We start from the raw sequence: 21,351 nt of genomic DNA on the forward strand, positions 1-21,351 counted from the left end.
TTTGTAGAAGTGTTCAACTCAGAGCAGAGAACCACATTTTTGCTGCCTCATAGGGAGCCTTCACATCCACAGGAGAGATTCTCCCGGCTAGACTGGATTGACAAGTGTAAGGTCTCCAAGATCTCAGAGTCAAGAACATGGGCAGAGTCCAGCAGAATGCAGGGCAGAGCTAAGCAGCCAGATCCACAGCACAGGAGCAGCTCCCCATGCTCACACCTCACCACCCTGACTCCTTGCCTGTGCGCAGGTGGTGCAGAGTTGGAGACCTTTTCCAGGATAGTTGAATAAGAGGGAAAGTTGCCTCGCCAAGATTTTGTAGTGACAGCAGGCAGCTCCACTAGGATTTCTGATCTAGCCACCATGTCTGGTGGAAACTGCACTTTCCACTAAGATAGTTGGGCTTGTTTACATGTATTAAGCTACAGTAACCTAGTCACAAGAGACAGAAATCCTGCTAAATCAATCCTTAAAGCCTGTTGACATTTGTCCACTTGGCAGATCATAAAACCCCTTTGAAAATCGCAGGAGTAAATGTGTAAACTGCTTCCCAAATTATATGATGTAAACACCAAGAGCAGGCCTTCTCAGGATAAGATCACTGAATTGTGACTGCCTCTGAATGTAACTTTATTTTATTCTTGGGTTATATGTGAGGGGCTGCCAAGATCAACTCAAACAGAGACAAAGACATATGAATTCAGTCCAAAAGCTGGCTTTTAAGTTCTCTGTCTTCAAAAAGACTGGAGATTCTTTATGAGATGTAGTTTTGCATAAACAATCTTTGCTAACAAGAGTTTTCCCCAAATATCAGTTAAATTTTAACTAGTTCCTTGTGAATGTTATGTGAGTGCCAGAAACGGCCTTGGAGTGCTGAAAGGAAAAAATAGAACTAGAGAACACTTCACAGCATAAACACACAGATAAAATACACACTGAAACGGCTGGTGGCAATCAGACTGTGAGGGACTGAGAGTCTGAGATTACTGGCACAACCTGGCCACGACTGTCTCCCAAGAGTTCTCGGAAGACTTGAAGGGAAATGTACTAGAATAATCATGCAGAAAGCAATTGTTCAGTGCTTGCTCCTTGTAACAGTATAGGTAAGTTTATACCTGGAGCTATTCTGCCCAAATTGAGGCATATCCCATACTCTTAAGAAATCAGGTCCATATTCTACAATTCTATATATCACAATAATCACAATTTTTAAGCTTTTTTTAATTGTATAATAATTCTCATATTTAAATCTTCCACAGAGGTGGTGCATTACTTTCTTTATCTCTCTCTACTGTTATATGCATTATACAAGATGCCCAGTTAAAAACAAAGAGACTCAAAGAGGAAAATGGGACAAACGATGTGTTCTTATCTACTTAAATTATATTCATTTCCCATGTTTTGTGGGTGCCAAATTTGTATCAGTTCTCTTCTAGTTTAATGTTGGTTACGATACAACTCCTATTCTGCAAAAGCCTATTACCAGAACAAATCTAGATAAGCCAACAGGCCAGTCTAGTACAACAGAAGCTCATAACGAGGCTCCAATCTAGTGGGCCAATTCTACAGGAACTGATGGCTCAGAAGTGAGCCACCAAGCACAGGGAACGAAAGGAGAATGCTTCCTGAGCAAAGAGAATGTTACGTGTGAAAGACCAGAAGGCTAAGAGTGTGATACATCCCTTGGGATGTTAGTCTGTCAAATCTGATGTTTGTGACATCCAGTAAAGAGAAGCCAAAGGTGCTTTTAGGTAGGTAGAACCTGCATAGAATACAAGGTGTATAGGAATGAGCATTTTTCTACACCTACGAGTGCATCCCTGCCTTTAAGACAGGGTGTGTGACATTGTGATCTTGATAGACAATTTTAAGTCTTAATTTGTGTGTTTATATTTAAATTATACTTCAACACTGAGGATTAAAACAAAATTCAATCACGTACTCAGAAGTCTGATCACTGAGATACAAAGTAGAATGAAATATTCTTGACTTTGTGGGACCCCCCCCCATTACAGTACAGGCAAGTTTTTTAAGCTTGCATGTTGTCAGAAACATTATTGAATAACAATATTGGTTATTTAGTTTTTTAAAAGGTTTAAAAGTGATTTTATTAACTGAACTGAGTAGCTTTTGTGTCAGAGATCCAAACCTGCTTTGAAATATTTTCTCTTTCTTAATCAAAAATAGTATCTATCCTTGAATGTTAATTGAAAGTCTAAATGCATTTTGATCTGTGATTAGCTCAAAGTATAGTTTTTTATACTGACATCCATGGTATCTGTATAGCCAAAAAAGGATAGAGTGGAAGTGGGTCCTGGGGAAGCTTGAGTATATAGGGTAGATGTGGACTGTGAAAAGGATCCCCCATCACTGGCAATTAAACATTTAGCAAGAAGGAAGGGTTAGAAAACTAAAATAAGAAAGCAAATCCGACTAAGGAAAAATGTCCTGAATTTTACTTTAACTTCAGCCTAATCTAATGTAAGTTATATTTCCCTGAAGTCAAAATGCAATTTAACCCTGAATCTATTGACACTGTGGACTCTGTAGTCTTTGCTTGGAGGAGGGGACTGTCCCCTGCATCACAGAGTATTCTCTTCACTGGATGCCACAAACATGAATTTGTACAGACAAAACAGGTCTCTAAATAAAGGAGAGAAAATTGAAAACTACTAACTTAAACTAACAAGGATGAGAAAATAGTATATAATCAAAAGAATTTCATGAGACAAAGAAAAAGATCTTCATCATAAAATGTATTGTAATTCTACCAGTGTGGCTAAGTGCATTCCAAAATTTTTCACCTGAATAATCTTTAGAGTCTGTTACACAGGCACGCACACAAATGAAATGAATTTTTTCCTAATCATCTTTATATTGTGTTAGTATAAAAAAATAAGTTGCACGCTCTATAATATAAGAATTAAATGGAATTCTAAATCAGCTTCCTGGGGTTTTGGAGTAATACAATCTCAGTGCTAGAAAATAATATATATATCTCATCAAAACTATTCCAGAAGCACCTCATTTTGATAGGAAAGTACTTTGTGATGATTACCTAATAGGCAGCATTTGTTGAAATGCTTTTAATAGACCTTTTTTATCACATGCAAAAGAATTTCAATGCTAGTTCAGTCTCCTGTTTCATTCTGTCATGAATCAATTTGTAGAGACATTTAGAAGTCAATAATCCACTGCAGCTTTGATGACAGGTGATTAATTTCTACATTTTAGAGACATAATAAGATTTAGCAATAAAAAGGCCTTGAAGTAACCTACCAAACAGCTTTAATCTCAGCCTTGGGACTGTTGCTAAATATGAATGCTTATACACAAATGTGAATGATTTAAGTTAGTAGATTTTATTGCAGACTCCTTGTGTTTTCATATTCATCTTGCTTTACAATCAGGCTATCTATATAATCAATTTATGTTGAATGTTTTTCCTAACACGGTGCTTGAAGGGGGGGTAACATATTTACACACAAAGAGTTTGTTCTACAAAAGAAGTCATTTTCATGCATACTGCTGAAGGGGTGACTGGTTTTATTGGTGTGGCAAGGAAAGAGAAAAGAGGAGTGAAAGCAGATTTCAAAAGCCCCGATGAGTCAGGCACAGGAAACACATGGTGGTGAGCACTGGACAGCCCTTGCTGCTTCCCAGTGGTCAGCTGCTCTCCTCTTCACATGGTCGTCTTTCCTGTTTTTATGTTTAAAATTAGCAGAGGCCTTGGGACATCTTCTAATACTTATCAAATGATTTCTGACAACCAAAGGCTAGTGCAATAAGTAAAATTAATCTAACTAAAAAAAAAGAAGAGTTTTCCACTGAGGGATGATGATAAAATTGAACTGTGGACTTTTATTTAATAAATTGATAGAAAGCATACAGATTTGATTGTGACAGGCTTAACTGTCAACTTGATTGGCTTGGGAGCCACCTAGGAAATAGCAGGCATGCTCTGGGTGGACTGGGTGGCGCGTGGAGGCATGAACCTGGATCCACATCTGTATCTGACCGCTGGCCTTTTCCTCTGTATCTTTATTTCTGTCTCTGCTTCCTGGTCCCTAACATAATAATCTAACATAATAATCTAATAATAATAACTAACATAATAATCTAACATAATAACTAACATAATAATCTAACAGCTTCCCCTTGAAGTTGCTGCCTTAGAACTTGCTAGCCATGAACTAAATTCTCTGAAACTGTGAACCAAATAAATTTCTAATCTCTAAAATGTGGGTGTCAGGCAATTCATCCAGCAACAGGGAAACTAATCCGTTGGTGTTCCATGTAATTTCTCATTTCTAATGATACATGATAAGTTATTTGAAAACACAAAAAACTCCTGAAGCAGAGGCTGCTCCTGGCACACCTAGGTTGGACCCCTACCTCTCACATCTGGGAAGCTCAACTTTCACTTTGCTCTGATGATGTGTCTTTCATGTTAGAGGAGGACCACTATTGAAATCTTTATGAAAAAACTAGTTCAGAAGAAAATGACTGAACAATGAAAGGCCATTTGATACATGTACAAAAAACAAAAGACAGCACACTTCTTGAAAGACCCCAGAACAGGACAGGAACACAAAATTAAAAGGATTCTCACCCTAAAAGGCAAACATCAAGGTCACCTCCCATCATGCACTTTTTCTCTTTCTCAACTACCACTGTCAAACTCTCACTTTCGTCACTAGTCTTCTTGTTTCAAAGATTAGACATTTGTTACTATCTTTAACTTTTTTATTCTTTTTTACCCAAATGTGGTATATTTCCCATCATGGTGTTTCACCAAACAGCTCTTTCTTCTTGACTCCCTGAGGTGGGGCACCAGCAGCTGGCAAGTGGGCTTTGCCCATCCAGCCTGCCCTCAGCACCTGCCAAATGTGCTCAGTGCTCCTTCCACACTGGCCTTCCTCACATGACTGCTTACTTCCCTCTCTGCATTCTTCCTTTATTCTCTCACATTTTTAAGGGCTGATTCTCTGTAATTAACACATGCTGAGCATTACGGTAGGGGTTGGGGACTCACAAGAAGACATGATATCTTCATCTAAGTAGCTCTAACTCTATCAGAGACAGATAGGTCAGACGTGAACAACTAACAGAGTGATAAGTACTATCAACAAGTCTCTAAGTATGTATTCACGAAACGCAGTATGTGCCTGGCTGAAATTATTATTAATACTTCCTAAGGAGAAAATGTTGTGGATGAAACCGAAGAAAAGAAATGTAAGCAATCACAAAATAAGGGGGACATCCAGTAAAGAAAGTAGGTGCATGCATAGTATGTCATAGATACATACATCGCATGAAATATTTCACCAGACATGAAAGGAAAAATATTTATTCCATTTTATTTTTCCATTATTTGCTTTCATAAATTTATCATGTGTAGACACAATATAATTAAGAGGGAAGAAAATTATTTAAAATTAATTAAAATTATTTAAAAGCAAAAGTAGCCTTATTACCTGTACTTTTGTAATTTTCTCTGATTTTTTTCCCTGATTTCAGGTACCAAAAGCATATATCAAAGTTGGAAGCACCACTGAGACAAAAGCATAATTGTTTGCTGTGTTAACTTCAGAGAGCTATGGCAGCACAGCAACATCTGTAAAAAATGACAGATGCCTGGTTTTTTTTCACCAATATCAAATCATCATAAAATACAGAGGAGATGGATGGAATCAAATCTTGCGGTCCTCGAGATCTGATATGAAGTCTATCACCAACCCTGTACAAGACAGGAAGCTTTTTACAAGAGGACAAACACAGTGTGCAAGAATGAATCAAAGCAAAGGATTAGATAATTGAAGAGGTGACAACACATCAGATCGCGGGTGGCAGAGTGAGGTATGGAACAGGAGTTGCCTGCCCAGTAACACACAAGAAGAGTTATGACATTTATGCATTTTCATTTCTACAGGTGGGAACCTCAAATCATTCCATGGGCTAGCCTCTGAGTACCTCTAATCCAAGCCTGCCAAGGATCCGTTGATATACTTCTGCATCCACAGCAATAGACCTAGCATATTTTCAGCAATATTTCTTTGGTTCTAACAAGAAACATTTTAAGTCTAAATAACCTGTAAATTCAAACCTTATTTTCTACAAGTAAGATATATGTGCTTATAGGTTCTATTATACACATTTATAGATCCAAGAAACACTACATGACCACCTACTCTGTACCAGGCTTGGGTAAGACGATTCTGCTATGATTTCCCATGTAAATCTGGCCGCTTTGCTGTGTGTGCTGTGTGTCTTAGTGAGAAATTAAGACTCCGAGATGATAAGAGACTTGCCCCAAGCAGTACGGTTCAGAAGAATGCTTTTCCCCTTTCACGTGGTAGATCTGGTCGCAGCTGCTGGAGGACTGCAGGCCTGGAATGTGTCCGCCTTCCATCTTAACTTAGAGACCTAAAGCCTATGCTCTTTGGTCCCCCACAAAGCTCTGAATAAGGATCTCACACCCAAAAGCTTTGAGCCAAACTTTCAGCTTTTGACAATATTTTTCGATTTTATTTCAGATAATGGATTTGTCCTTTTAAAAGACACAATAAACTTGATTATTTTCTAACTTTATCTTTTACAATGTTTTACTGTCTTAGTCATTAGCAAATGAAAGAATAGCACACAGCTAAAAGTCTTAAGAGGAAGGTAGCACCCCAACCAAAGACAATGAGCCCCAGAATAGACCCTGATCCCTCTAAGCAGACCTCCATTTCAATTTTAAATTATCTTCTTGACCTTAAAGACAATGCTTTGTGGGAGAAAGACACCTAAAACTGCTGCTATTCATAATTCAGTGAAGTTATGAATCTAAAACTTCCCACAAAATAGTGATAAATCCAGATCCACGCACAGTTGAGGAAAGCTACAGGAAGTGTTACTTTCCCACTGACTTTTCCCACTTAAAGAATTTAATTATTCCAAACCCTTAGGATCTCAAAAACAGCACTGTCTGAAATTAACCAAATGTGTCAAGAAAAAATCTGTATTACCCCCTAGGAAGACAAGGAAAAGTCAGACAGGACAAATCCCTCAGCATGACAATGCTGTCGTTTAACCTTGAAGACAAAGTGTTTTGAACTCTTGACAGAATTCACATAGGAGGTCATGTTGAAGAACCTACTACTGAAATGAGTGAAACAAAACTAACCATCCTCTCCATTCTACTGAACTTTTAAACTTCGCACTATAAATCTTTGTGTGCTTTCTTGCTTCATCTGAAAACATTAGGCTCTTCAGCTAAGGTGTGGAAACATCATTTTAAGATTTGGCTTAACAAAGACCAAGTTTACTAGACACAGTGTTGTACATTCATAATCCTAGTTACTCCAGAGACTAAAGGAGAAGGAACACCAGTTCAAGGCCAGCCTGGTCAACTTAGTACGAAAATTTAAAGGGATGGAGCTGAGCTCAGTATAGGACACTTGACTGGCATGCAAAAGACTTGAACCCAACCTCTACTACCACAAACAGAAAAAAATTAAATAAAAGAGGACAAGGAGGAAGATGTGGTGAGGAGAAGGAGCCTAACTAAATCGATCTTGACATCAAAAAGGATTTATCGAATATTAAGTTGTTCTCAATTCATTTCATTCTGAAAGCCAAGTATAAGTTTTCTGGAGTTAAGATAGTTCCTCTTTTATCTGAAGATGGCTTTGGCCATATTTCCATGAAGAAAACATTGATTTCCATACAATAGATTTCACCACTCTACTTAACAATTCTAGAGCATGACTGGAATTCAAAGCTATCTCTTCAGAGAAAAGAAAAAACACTGCAACAATACTGTAATAAGATAATAATAATAAGGTCCTGCACCAGCCAGGCATGGTGGTGCATGCCTATAATCCCAGCCCTTGGGAGGCAGGAGGATCTGCAAGTTTTCGACCAGCCTGGAATACAAAGTGAGCTCGAGGCCAGCCTGAACTGCACAGGGAGACCTTATCTCTAAAGAGACATCAGGCCAGGATTGAAGCCAGTCAACGAGTGACTTATTCTCATTCCTCCAGGGACTAAAAAATATTTAATACACATGATAAGTTCTGAATAAAAATTTGATAAAGAAATAAATGAATAAATCTGTTGTGACCTCTTCATTTTATTTGTGAAATACATAAAAGCTAAAGAACTTGTCCTGGATTATTAGCAAACTAAAACTACAATTCACTGTCACATTTGTACTTTGCACATTTTTGTTTGTTTGGTTAGTTGGTTGGGTTTTGTTTTTTTTGTTTTTGTTTTATACTCTTTTTGAGACAGAGTTCAATCTCACTGTGTAACCCAGGCTGGCCTCAAGCTCATAGTGATTCTCCTGCCGCAGCCCTGCCACATTCCGGAATTGCAGGCATGCACCACCACACCTGGCTTGCAAGTTTTTAGTTTGTTCATTTGCTTGCACTGTTTTTAATGTTTAGAAAATTTAAGTCTACATCAGCTTACCTCAAAATGCCAGTGGAAGTATGCCCCAAATGCACCTAATTATCAGGTATATTTATTAAAAAATAAAGGTTCTCAGACTTCTAACTGTCCAGGATAAGTCTGAGAAACACTCTCTGTGTTTCTGGAGAGGGGTGGCTCTCCCTCACCTCCCACAAGTACACTGAGTCCAACCCAGACAGGAGAGGGCAAAAGGACTCCCGTGGCCCCGGCCAGTTGCAGGAATACAGGATGCTTTGTTTATTGCTGGTACGTCAAAGGCCAGTAGAGAAGCACTGGGGAAGGTGAGTTTGAGGGCAGAAAACACCTGGAGGAGACAGCACTCACCTTTGATTCATTAATTAAATTTGTAGAAAGGCAGCTGCCCAACAGGTCTTGCAAGTGCACATGACTTACTCCACTTTCTTATATTAGAAAGAACAGGTGACCTCGGGGCAGACTGATGGGGGGGGGGCAAAACCCAATTTCAGCACGCTGATCAGGCTTCAGCCACGTCTATGTTCCATGTCATTTATGTGGGCACGTTTGTCACGTCTACCATCCATCAGAAAGGGCTCAGATAGGTATCTGTTTGCTGGATGAACTGAAGAGTTCCTTTTTCAATCATTAGCAATGGTATGAGAGGAGGATTTTGGTATCCCTTTTTGGGACGAATATCTTTTTTCTGAATTATGTATACTATAAACTACCTTATTGCTAGAATGTTAGAAAATGAAGGAAGAACTGATGATGGAATAGAGAATACAGAATTTTGCAGGCCCAGATGCTAAAACCCCTGAGAAAAATAACACCTGGTGAAAAATAGTAAACTCAGTCACTGTGAATCCAGTCTGACCTCTGTGGCCCTGAGGAAGTGGATGTGAAACTAAAAGGTGTGCTTAAGAGGATCCAGATCTTTTTGGTTCGGGTTTTATCAACTAAATTCATATAATGCAAGATTACAAGTTCCATAATGCTGTACAATCCTGGATGTGGGTTGCAGCAAGGCCAAGTCAGCGTGGGCCTGGAACACTGTAGGTGTTTAATGCATACAGAATGGATGGGAAATGCTCTTCAGTGCACGAGAGATGTATCATGCCTGCAAACTAAACTTTTTCCATTTTTGTGAGCCAAATTATTCTAAGGCTCTGAAGGCAGGGTGAGTTTCAGAAGGGACCTACAAGGTGGAAGTCAGTAATCCCCTTCATAAAATCAACAACACATTAAATTTTAATGGAAGGCCAATGTGTTAGTTTATGAGGACTGCCATAACAAAGAGCTACTAATTGTTTTGCTTAAAAAACAGATATTTATTGTTTCGCAGTTCTGGAGAGTAGAAGCCCAGATCAAACTGCCTAACAGTTATGGAGAAGAGACCATTCCTGACTCTTTCCTCTTCTGGTGGATTGCTGACCATTTTTGGCTTCTTTGGATTGCAGGCACACCACCCAATGTCTGCCTGTGTTCACACAGTGTCGTGTGTGTGTGTGTGTGCGTGTGTGTGTGCGTGTGTGTGTGTGTGTGTGTGTGTGCGCGCGCGCGTATGAACATTTCTCTTTTCTTATGAGGGTACTAGCCACACTGGTATGACCTTATTCTGACTTCATTACTTCTATAAATATCCCTCTGAGTTTCCAGGAATTAAGAGTTTCAATATATGGATAAGGTAGAGGACAAAATTTAACCTGTAAAAAGCAGTTATGAAAATGTGTCACCTAGAATGCATATTACCTGCGACAAAATAAAACTAAATTATTTCCCAATGATGATAAACCACTGAGGTTGTACTTTTTGTAATAGTGATTTAGCTTGTTATATACAAAGATAAAGTTCAGCACATTTCATGTGAAAACAAGTGCTCCTGTGAGGAAAGAAAAGAAAAAAGGCTAATGTACAACAAAAACTTTTAAGAGCTTAGATGTGCTATATAAGTCACATCCATGGGGAGACTAATAAACATCCAGAGGGAAAGATCAAATTCACCGTTATAGTAACAATCATGGTATGTAGCATTTTGCTCCAAGAAATAGTTGTCAGACATACTCTGTGAGTAGAGTAGACTTGAAGAAAGAAAATTAAAATAGCTAACTGATAAATCCTACCTTCAGAAAGTCTAGGGAAAATGTAGTTATAGTTACTTAGTCTTAAATTCTAAATGGAAAATAGACTGAGCGTGGAGGGACTTTTAAAAATTTATTTCACATCCCAATATCTGCAATTCATCTGAGCAGGAACAAAAAAAGATATACATCCACTAGCCTTTGATATATAACCAAGGACTTGTGTATTTGAACTAAGAGTAGAGTTCTATAGATGACCCGATAAAGAAATATATTAAACGCAGCACATTTCTTAAGTATCTTCAATATTCAATTAGAATTATGTAACATTTAAATTCCTCTCTCAATTGTATCAAAGCATATGAAGTGCCCAGAAATAAAATAAGCACAAAATATATAAAATCTCTAGGCAGAAAGTTACAAAATGCTTTTGAGCAATAAATAGAGAAACATTCCAAGTTAATGAGGTGGTTCAATTCTGCAACAATCTCAATTCTTTCCTAATCTACAAATTTAAGACTACAGCACTGAAAATACTAATAGAGTTTCTTGAAAAGTGAATCTAAAGTTCATTTGGAAGAAGAATGTGCCAGTATAACTAAGAATAATTTTAGAAAGAAAAATTGTGTGAGGATTTGCCCTGGCAGATCTTAAATGTATTTTTGTAAAGCTACAATAATTACAAGAGTTCAATGAACTGCAATTGCACACCGTAGCATAATTTAATATGTAACTGGCCAAAAAAAGCTTCTGCAAACTTAGTCTGCATTTTCAAAAGTACTGACAAGCTAGAGTTTCTCTACAGAAGGGAAATACTATAAATTGGGTTGCTCTCATGGTAGAAATTCTAACTTTTTTCCCATTCGTAGCTAGGTATGGTGGCACATGCCTGTAATCACAGCCACGTCACAAGCTGAGACAAGAGAAATGCGAGCTTGAAGCCAGCCTGAGCAATTTATTGTGACTCCATCTCAAAATAAAAAGGGCAGTATATGAAGCTTAGCATTAGAGGATTTGGGGAGATTGCGCTAGGCCGATTCTTTTCCAACCCTCAAAAATAAGCAAGGTAAACTCTGAAACCTTAGTAGAATTGTCAAACAACTGTGATCTTCAGTCTTTGAAAAACAGTTTCATCACAGCCCTTGATTTCATCAGACTGCCCCTCTGGCAGGTACATAGGAGGAGAAATGAGTGTGCTCAAAGTTCGCAAGTCATAAAGATCACTTGAGATCAGCAGCGGTACAATCCGAGGGAAACCGCCACAGGGAGACCCCCGGCAGGACTGTGGCAGTCCAGGCTGCAGGGTTGACCTGGCACTGCAGTGATGGAACTGGAGAGAAAAGGAACCAAGAATTATATAGGAGAAGAAATTATCTTCTGATCAATGGCATTTTAAATTAGAAAGAAAATCCAAGATAACTCATGCGTATTTAGTCATAGAGCAACTGGTGATAAAGGATAAAGAAGAAATGAGTCCAGAAGAGAAAGATAAGAGTTTAGAAAGGTAGGTCTCTATTCTTAGGGGGAAAACTGCCTTTTTATAGATTTGGTACCTTTATTTTATGCCTTGGGGCTTGTCAGGCAATTTTATTTGTAAAAGGATTCTCACTTTATTTGTACAACGTCCTTCTACAGTTATTCCAGCTCTCATTTTGAAAAAGTGAAAACAAGCCCCTTCTGCAGTATGTGATGCTCATCCCTATACCCAGTCAGCATCAACTGTGAATATTTTAGCTCTAAGTCTTGTGATCTCGGCCTTGTGCTCAGCTCACTAAACCTCATAGAGCACAGAACATCATGAATCATGGAACTTTTCACCTCTAAGGACCCGGAAATTGTGGCCCAACCCTTTGATCAATGTAAGAAATTGAATGCCAGGCATTCATCCTGGCTCACACAGGGAGTGTGGTGACAGAACTGGGATTATCATCCATAAACTGTCATCTGTCCCCTGCCACAGCCTGTCTCACCACTGAAAGCTAAATAGGCAGTAAAATTAGTAGCATTTGAAGACAATCCCAAAATATATTTTGTTTTCTATTAATTAAATCGAATATAAACTTAAGCACACCTCACAATTCCATAAATTAGGAATAAGATTCCCTTTCTACAGATCAGCAAATATTTATAGAAAAAAAGTAACTTGCCAAAAGCCCCAGAGTTAATGTTAAATTTGAACTCAGATCTTGGAACTCTAAATTCTTTTCCTAATGCTACCAACTAGCAAAAGAATGTAATGCAATCACTCTCTCTCTCTCTCACACACACACACACACACACACACAACTACACACATACACACGCAAACCATTATTGCTATTTCAGGAACTAATGCTACATTTCACAAAGGCCTGTTGCAGGATGGTAAAAATAAACAAAATATGCATGATTTGTGTATCCTATTAAAATCAGAGTTTTAAAAAGTGCTTACCTAATACGTTTACCTTAACATCATAGATTACCCTTAATACTGTCCTTGCCCTGATATATTTGACCTCTATTCATACAAAATGAAACATGGCTCTAAGGATTGATTTTTAGATCTCTTTATTCAAACTAAAAGATGAGCCCAAATCAAATTTCGGTGTGTCAAATATTTATGCCTGTGACAACAGTCTATCTAGCAAGTGTCAACACTGAGTGTGTATTAGCATTATGGAAGCTCAGCAGGTATTGGGTGAAAAAGCCATCACCAACAACACAATTCTACAGAATATCAAGACTTAGGAGAAACGTTTTAAATGAATACTATCATTCATTTAGACTGTAGATGTACTCCTTAAGATTATTATTGTTATTAATATTAAGATTATACAGTTAAATTAACGTTCCTAAACTTCATAAAGCTTTTCTCAGCAATGGATTGCAGGCAGCTTTCTTCCATTCACTAGATTAAGAGATTCATTAATATGGTAGAAAAAAAGTGGATGAAGCCTAGAGCCTAGGCAATGGGTCAGAGTGATACCACCTGCCGTCCCATCCCACTTGTAGCTCTGTCACACACTAGGTCTGTGTCAGCAGCTTTTTACTCAACTTCACCCTGCCTCAGTTTCTTTACTGCTAAACAGCCGTGGTAATAATCAGCCCTACCTCATAACTTTATTATTAGGGTTACATTGATATGAAAAATGCAGATAATGTGTTGGATAAATGTTTTACAATGAAATATGCTCTGTGAATTTACACAACTCATTTGGTCTTTCTTTTTTATTTTAAATAGGGTAAAATCAAGAAAAATAAAACAGAAGAAAACCAATCAAAATAAACCAATATAAGTGACACAGGACTTCAAAACTTAAGAAATCAGCAGGAGTTATCATAATGCCTTTTGTTGTCTTCAAAATAGCTACAGATACCTTCAGACATAGTAAAAATCAAACAGAATGGAATAGAATAGAAACAATAAAAACAAAACAACAAATGCAATAAAAGGCATCAAAATAAGCCAACAGTAAATCCAAAATGGCCACCGTAATATGTCTTGCTGTCTTTCAGATAACTGCTCCTGCCATCAGATTCAACATAATCAAACAAAACAAAAGAGAATAAAATCCAACCCCCCCAAAAAAACAAAAACGAGAATGATAACATTTTCCAGGTGGGGATCACTTCCTGTGAAGCCTTGTACCCTCCCCTCTGCAGTCCTTGAGTGATGCCAACTCATGAGAGGGGCTGGGTGTGGCTGCCCCCACTCCGGCAACAGCCCCTTTAAAGTCTTTCTGAGCCTAGGTTACACATTTTGTTTTAGGAAGCGATTGCACAACCTCTAAACTCCAATGATTTTTAACTGTGGTGAGTCAAATATTCCAGAATAGTGAATAGTTTATTTCTGAATAGCTAGGCAAATTTTGCTTCTAACATATACGGAGTTCAAGTCTCCTCTTCAGGCAATCATTAGAAGAAAAAATTGTGTAATGTAATAATAAGGAACACAGAAGGCAACAAGGATAAAATAATTAGAAATTAAACCTTGAAAGACTGGATTATGGATTGTGGTGATTTAAAGCCTCACCTTGCAAAACAGTTGGCCTTAGTCAAATCCAGCTCTTCTCCAGCCTGCAAGATTATGCCTAGATGACCTAGTCTCTCTGAGCTCATATTCTCCACCTCCTTGGGGGTGTAACTTTGATTCAATTACAGCTTACAAGTACTTGACAGTGACATTATTCATGGAAAACACAAGTTGTAGCACACAAGGCTAATGACGTTCTGGTACTGTTTTTAAAAATGATGATTATATCTATGAGGAAATTTTGCAACTTTATAACAAAATCTATTGATTCACAGAATCATTACAAATATAAATACTACATTCAATGCAATGTGTGATGCCTAACTCAATTTAATTTTTTATTTTAATTACAAGCTTACCATGCTTAAGTTGCATAAATATAAAAGTAGAAAAGTTATATGGTGATCACAACTGACCTCTTTAATTTTAAAAGACATTGCTTAAATGTCCAAAACTATAAAGTTTTCAAATAAAGTTATTAAAACAATCAATAAAGTATTCTGTGATTCGGCCTCAGGTTACAGACAAGAGTAGTGATACTCATAGCTCAAGGATATAGGAATACACAGCAGTAGAAATCTAGAGCAAGTCATCCTGAAAAATGTGAACTTATTTCTCCCAATGTAGTTACCGCTGTGATTGGAATAGCTTCAATAAGCAGAATTACTAACAGTTTTGCAAGCTGTATAGAGGTTAGTAGACCATGTACCTTTTTGAAATACTTTTAAACTGTCTTTAAACTCTATCAGACTTGTAAGAATGACTTACAGGAAAAAGCAATGCAAAAGGCTAATTTTATATGCTTTCTTGTAATCTTGATGAAAGTACTAATGTTTTCTATTTGAATTTCATTCCATTACCATTTTGCTAAAACCATGGTAAATGCTGTTGGAAAATTAAATAATGTACAAAGGAAGATTTTAAAAATCATCCAAAAACCACACTCTCAAAAATAATTGGATTATTTTATAATTAATACTTTTGGGGAAACTAGAACTTTCTTCAAATATACATACGTATATAAACTGTGTACACATGGTTTTACATTAACTACATCATGTTAAATGGGATTTGCTAACATTTGTTTCTCAAAACTATGTTGTAGTCCTTTGTTAATCTCAGTAAATACAGACATATTTTATTATTTTCATTGCCATATTGTGCTCATTAATACAGACTAGCAAATGTACTTAGTTTGTCACTGATGAACAATTAAAACATTCTAATGCAATTTTATTTTGTGGAATAACATTAACTTTTTCTGATTAAAAGTATGTAAAGAAAAATATTTTTTAAATAGAGTATTCCATTTATAACAGTAATTTAAGCATCCACTGCATTAGATAAATATATATTTTGACAATATTTTTATTTTCAAAATCTATAAAGAAAACTGAGGTGCTATAGTAAGAACACTATGAAACTTTACTGGATGACAAGAAAACTTGAATAAATGGAAAGATGTAGTACAAAAATTCAATGTAGTACAAAAATTAGCTCTCCTCAAATCAACCTATATGTTTAGATCAGGCCCATTTAAAATCCTGGAGTTTTGTTTTTGTTTTTTTGTTTTTTGTTTTTTGTACTGAGAACTGAACTCATGACCTCACACTTACCAGGCAGGTGCTACACCACTGAACTGTATCCCCTGGCCCTGGAGGATTTTGTTAATGATTCTAAAGTTTTTTAAATAATAAGTATGTAAGAATATTAAGAATAGTCAAGATTATTCTGAAAAAAAGAGGGAAAGGAAACAGAAAGAGAACATAAAAAAGAAGAAGGTGAAAAGAATGAAGAGAAAGAGAAAACAGAAAGTGCATTCTAAGATATATGAGATTGACATTATATAGCTTTCATGATAAAAACAGTATGTCCCTAGCGCAGGAACATGTAATGAAACAGAATATATGTTCCAGGAAGTATTTGAATGATTATTGCATGGTAAAGACACCATTTCAAATCAGATATGAACTCCTCAATAAAGAGCATGAAGGCAAATCATCACTGTGAAAAAAATAATCGAAGTTAGATATTAACCTTAGTTATTACGGTAAAACAAAATTCATACAAAACAAATATTTGAACTTGAATCAACTTTTAAGCTTGTAGAATAAAACTATAAGGAGCTGTAATGCAATTTAAAATAGGAAATTTCTTTTCAATATGTCACAATAAATGGCAATCATAAAGAGAATGAATGTATCTGATCATGTAAAACAAATTTTCTGTTTTCTTTCTTAAGAGACAACATACGTAATAACAAAAGTCAAAACACAACCTAGGGTTACCATATTATAATACTGTGTTCATTTGAAAGAATTCAGTGTACTTTTAATACCATTGCTTTAAAATGTTTTTTTAAAAAATACAGCCTCAGAAATCTCAATATGGGAAGAACAGTGGCCCTACGCCAATTGTGTACCTGGTATTTAAAAGCTGCCCCAGTTTCTTCTGTTCTTACAAATAAGCATGTGGATAATGGATTTTTGTTTTAACAACTATGTAACAATGTATTCAGTTACAAGATAGGTGTAGTCTTATTTAATCATGTTCGTTAATCTCATGTTTGTGGCCGACATTTTTAAAGATATCTCATAGTTCTAAAGAAACACTGGGAAAGCATTTCTATTCTTCTACTTGAAATAAACCTTAAAGGCACAAGCTTCTCTGTTGCAGTAATTAAAAACTGATGTAAAATTTCACGAAAAAAAAAAACTTCCTGGAATGCCTCCATCTACTATAGGATATACAATAGAATTATCACAGTTTAAAGCCTAAAATAATCCATTTCGTCCCCCTCTGGCTGCCAGAAAGGCACCATTGTCAATACCTTAGACAGATGAATATCTGTCCTCTGTATTTTGACGATTTAATGAGTTAATACATGTAAATCATTTCAAACAGTATCCTAGCACACTCTAAGTATCCCATAAATGTAAATCATTAATATCATTATAAGGAATTATTATTTGGCCCAAATTAAGGCCAGAGCATTTGATGTAGGAAATCATTACCTACCTTCTATTAAATATCATATATATGATGTATATTCTATATATGCACTGAAGTGAGAAAATAGATAATGGCTCTGAGATGCAGGTGCCAGGTGATGATTAACAGTGTCTCACTAACAATGTCATGGAACTCTGCAAAGGAGTTTTGGGGGGTTTGGTGGCAATGGGGCAGATGGCCTCCCGGTGTTCTGATTAAAGTATATTTGAGATGTTCCTCTTCTGTGAGAAAGCATTGCTTAACAGAGGGAGAACACGAGGAAGACAACAGAGATGCTCCAGCTGTAGAAGCAATGGGACAACATTGTGGCAGCCACCCACAGACTGATAGGACAGATGGCCGGCATTTTAAGGCACCTGAGAAAGATGCCACTGTTTAGAGGAAGCTCTATGCAAGCAAAGCAGGACTTGCTGATGAGGTAGATGATGTGAGGCAAGGGCCGTGGCGGGCTTTCAGAAGACATGCTAGGTTGGACCAGCGCAGAGAGTCACTCCCTTGCTCTGCCAGTAAAGGGTTAAAGGTCATCACCTGTTCTCTAGGGGCAAGAGCTAGAAATAGTGTAGGTTGTATGTTCCATAAAATAGATGATATTTTTCAAGTAATAAGCTCAGCTAGACTCAACAATCAACGAATCTTTTTCAAAAATTTCTGAATTAAAAGACAAATGCTGACCAGAACTCAGGACAAAATAAAAAACACGGACATAGTTCCAAGTAATACACTAACAAACTCATTGCAGCCCAAGTGCGCTAATATCCGATAAGGATCTCTTAATGCAAGACATCTGGAGTTTCCTGACGACTTAAGCAGAATGGTCTGGTTTGGGTCAGACAGCATTTGCTTCAAACTCTTCTTCTGTGCCACAGAAAGAGGAAGTTTCCAGCCACAATATTCAATTAGTACCTAATTAATAGCATCAACATGACAAGTGATACAGGTTCTGGCCCCGGTGTTTGTACCTGGATATGGGTAAACAGTTCTAGTGAGGCTTGGCTGTCTGACAGCTCTCAGCTGTCACTGGCGCTAGAGGGCCCAGGGAGGTGCTGATGCTGTTTGGCAAGTGCACACAAGTAAACACTCAAAGCAGTTGGAGATGGAGACATCCAGCCATGCCACAGAAGCCCGCTGAAGAGAAAATGCAGGAGTCAGGGTACCGCGCAGTCACACTACCGTGCCTTGGTCATTCTGCTCACCACCTGCAAGGGCCAGTGAGGCCAGTCAGGCATCAGCTAGGCCCAGGGTATCTGGCAGGCTATTGTTCACTCAGGTAGAGACCATACCATTGCCAAAAACCAAGTATTTGTTTGCTGGGAATAAAATCTTTGCCAAATTACAATTACCACGGTGAGCTGCCTCTGGGAACAACCCACCTCATGCCCAGCCGCTAAGGCAATACAAACCATGTGATACCTGGAAATGTATCTGAGATTGTTGTTTTTTATTCAATTCATTTTAACTGATACATAAACATTGTACATATGTATGGAGTTCCATGTCATGCTTTGATACAGGTATACATTGTATAATATTCAAATCAACTTAAACAGATCTCAAAACTTCAAAATTATTTCTTCTAGCTCTAACAACATATAATTATTAACTGTTTTTACCACAAGGCAATTTTTTTTAAAAGGAACACTGGTGACTGATCCTCTGTACTGTCTTACACACTAACCCACTGTATAACCTTGGACTAACCAGCGAACCTTTGTGGGACTCAGCTTCATCACCTATAAAATGAGGAGACTGGCCTAAGTGCTTTCCATAAGCTCTTTCAGTTCTAAAATATGATTCGGTGCTGCATATTTATATAGCATATTCCTTCTGCAGATTTCAAAATCTCTCAAGAGACTCTCATTAGTATTCTCAATATTGCTGTGAGGCAGACAGGTGGCAAGGTTTATTATCCCCATTTAAAAAAAAAAAAGAAACAATGAGACACTTTGCTGACACAGCACACTTGACCAAGTCAGGACTAGAAGTTAGGTGTCCTAATACTAATCAAGGACTCTGTTTAAACCACTTTGCTACTAAACTAAGTGGAAAGTCTCTGATGAATAAAATATTCTGTGCTCATGGGGGTGGAGCATGTAGTTTGATCATCTTGCAGGGATATAATGGTTTAAAGCAGTGATCTCCAAATTATAGCCCATATAATACTCCGGTAGTTTTCTTAGTTCTCATGGACATAGCCCTATTTTCTCCTTTCTGATAAAAATATCAAAATGTGAATCTACTAAAGGGAGAAAATATTAAAGATGTATATAGGAAATGAAAGAAGAGTTTCTAAAGTAGTAATAATTAAATTTGCAATGGAAATTTTTCAATACATAAAGTACATAATCCAAATTTATTTACAGAAATCATAGCTAACGTCAAGCATATATCTCAATGAAAGGAGATTATCACTGAAGAAATAATTCACTTTTAAGTAAAAAATATGTATTTATAAAGACCAAAAATGGTGTAAGATTTTACCCGACTTACAAGCTAATCAGTTACCCTGTCATAGCTTCATGAATGCTAGCAGAAGATACAATACTCTTGAATCAGAGACAGAGAATGCTGTTTTACCAATAGCCACAGTATCACTGCCTTTGCTTTGGTTTATCAATTTCTCAATTCCCACAGAGTGATGCAGAAAGAGCCAGGTGGCCTCTGTACATGTAGAATATTGCATTAGAAGCAAACATTGGGCATAGGGATCTGGAATCATTTATTTTAATAGACTACAAGCATTCTGTCCTTTCTCCAGAGAGAGACATTACCTATACCTTCTAAGGTAGTTCACTATACCAACAATACAGTGCCTCCGGCTGCAGCAGAAGACAATCACAGAGATCTATGTGGAAAATGCCCCCAACAATATTCTCTGATTTTGTTTCACTATCTATATAGCTGATATCCTAAGTATCTATAAATATCTGCAATGGAATGGCTTTCAGTACTGTAACAAAATATGTGAGGCAAGTTAACTTTATAAGATTTGTCTAATTCACAGCTGTAGAAGCTGACAACCCGAGATTGGTGACATCATTGATTCAGCCTGTGATAGGACTTCATGGCAACAATACAGCATCACGTGTGGGAGCACGAGATCGAGTCACCAAATAGGAAGCCGGAGAGACACCCAGAAATAGGACCGGCTTTTTAAAAAAAAAAAAAAATAACAACTCACCCTTGCAAGAGCTCAGAGGTCTCACTAGAGATACCTTAATCTTTTCCATGGACATTGACTCCCAAACCTACCAGAATTCACCATAAAATTCAGTCACCTCCTACATGGCCACAGTGGGGACACACCAAATCCAAACCACAGAGGTACTCAGTGAATAGTACAACAATACTGATGGAGAATAAGACATTTCTCCCAACCTGCACGCTCACTGGGTGTCTGTCTCCATCATAACAGTTTAATGAATTCAAAAAGATAAATAACTGCTTTGGTTCATAAACATCCTCGCCTGCATTCCCTTCCACGTGGAAGCCACACATGTACTGAGGAAAGTCTGTGCCAAAGTCAGGGGCTGGCAGGCTGGCAGGCAGGTGCTGCAAGTGCCCTCAGCAGCTGTTGGCGGTTGGATCTAGACCGTCCCCCAAAGGCCACAGTGCTCAGAGGCGATGTTGGTGGAAGGTGGTTAGACCGCGAAGTGATCATTCATTCGTGGCTTTTTATCCACAGATGAGCTCAGAGCTAAACGTGCGATTAGGAGGCAGGGCCTGCCTGGGGGTGGGGTGCGCCCTGTGGTGGGTGGGGCACGATCAGGCGGGGCCTGCTGGGGATGGGTCTCTGGGGTCTCCAGGACCTGGATGGAGCACTGCACCTGCCCGACGGAT

This window comes from Cavia porcellus, unplaced genomic scaffold (assembly GCF_034190915.1).
Source record: "Cavia porcellus strain 051 isolate PalLab524CR breed Dunkin Hartley unplaced genomic scaffold, mCavPor4.1 scaffold_4, whole genome shotgun sequence".
NCBI lineage: Eukaryota > Metazoa > Chordata > Mammalia > Rodentia > Caviidae > Cavia > Cavia porcellus.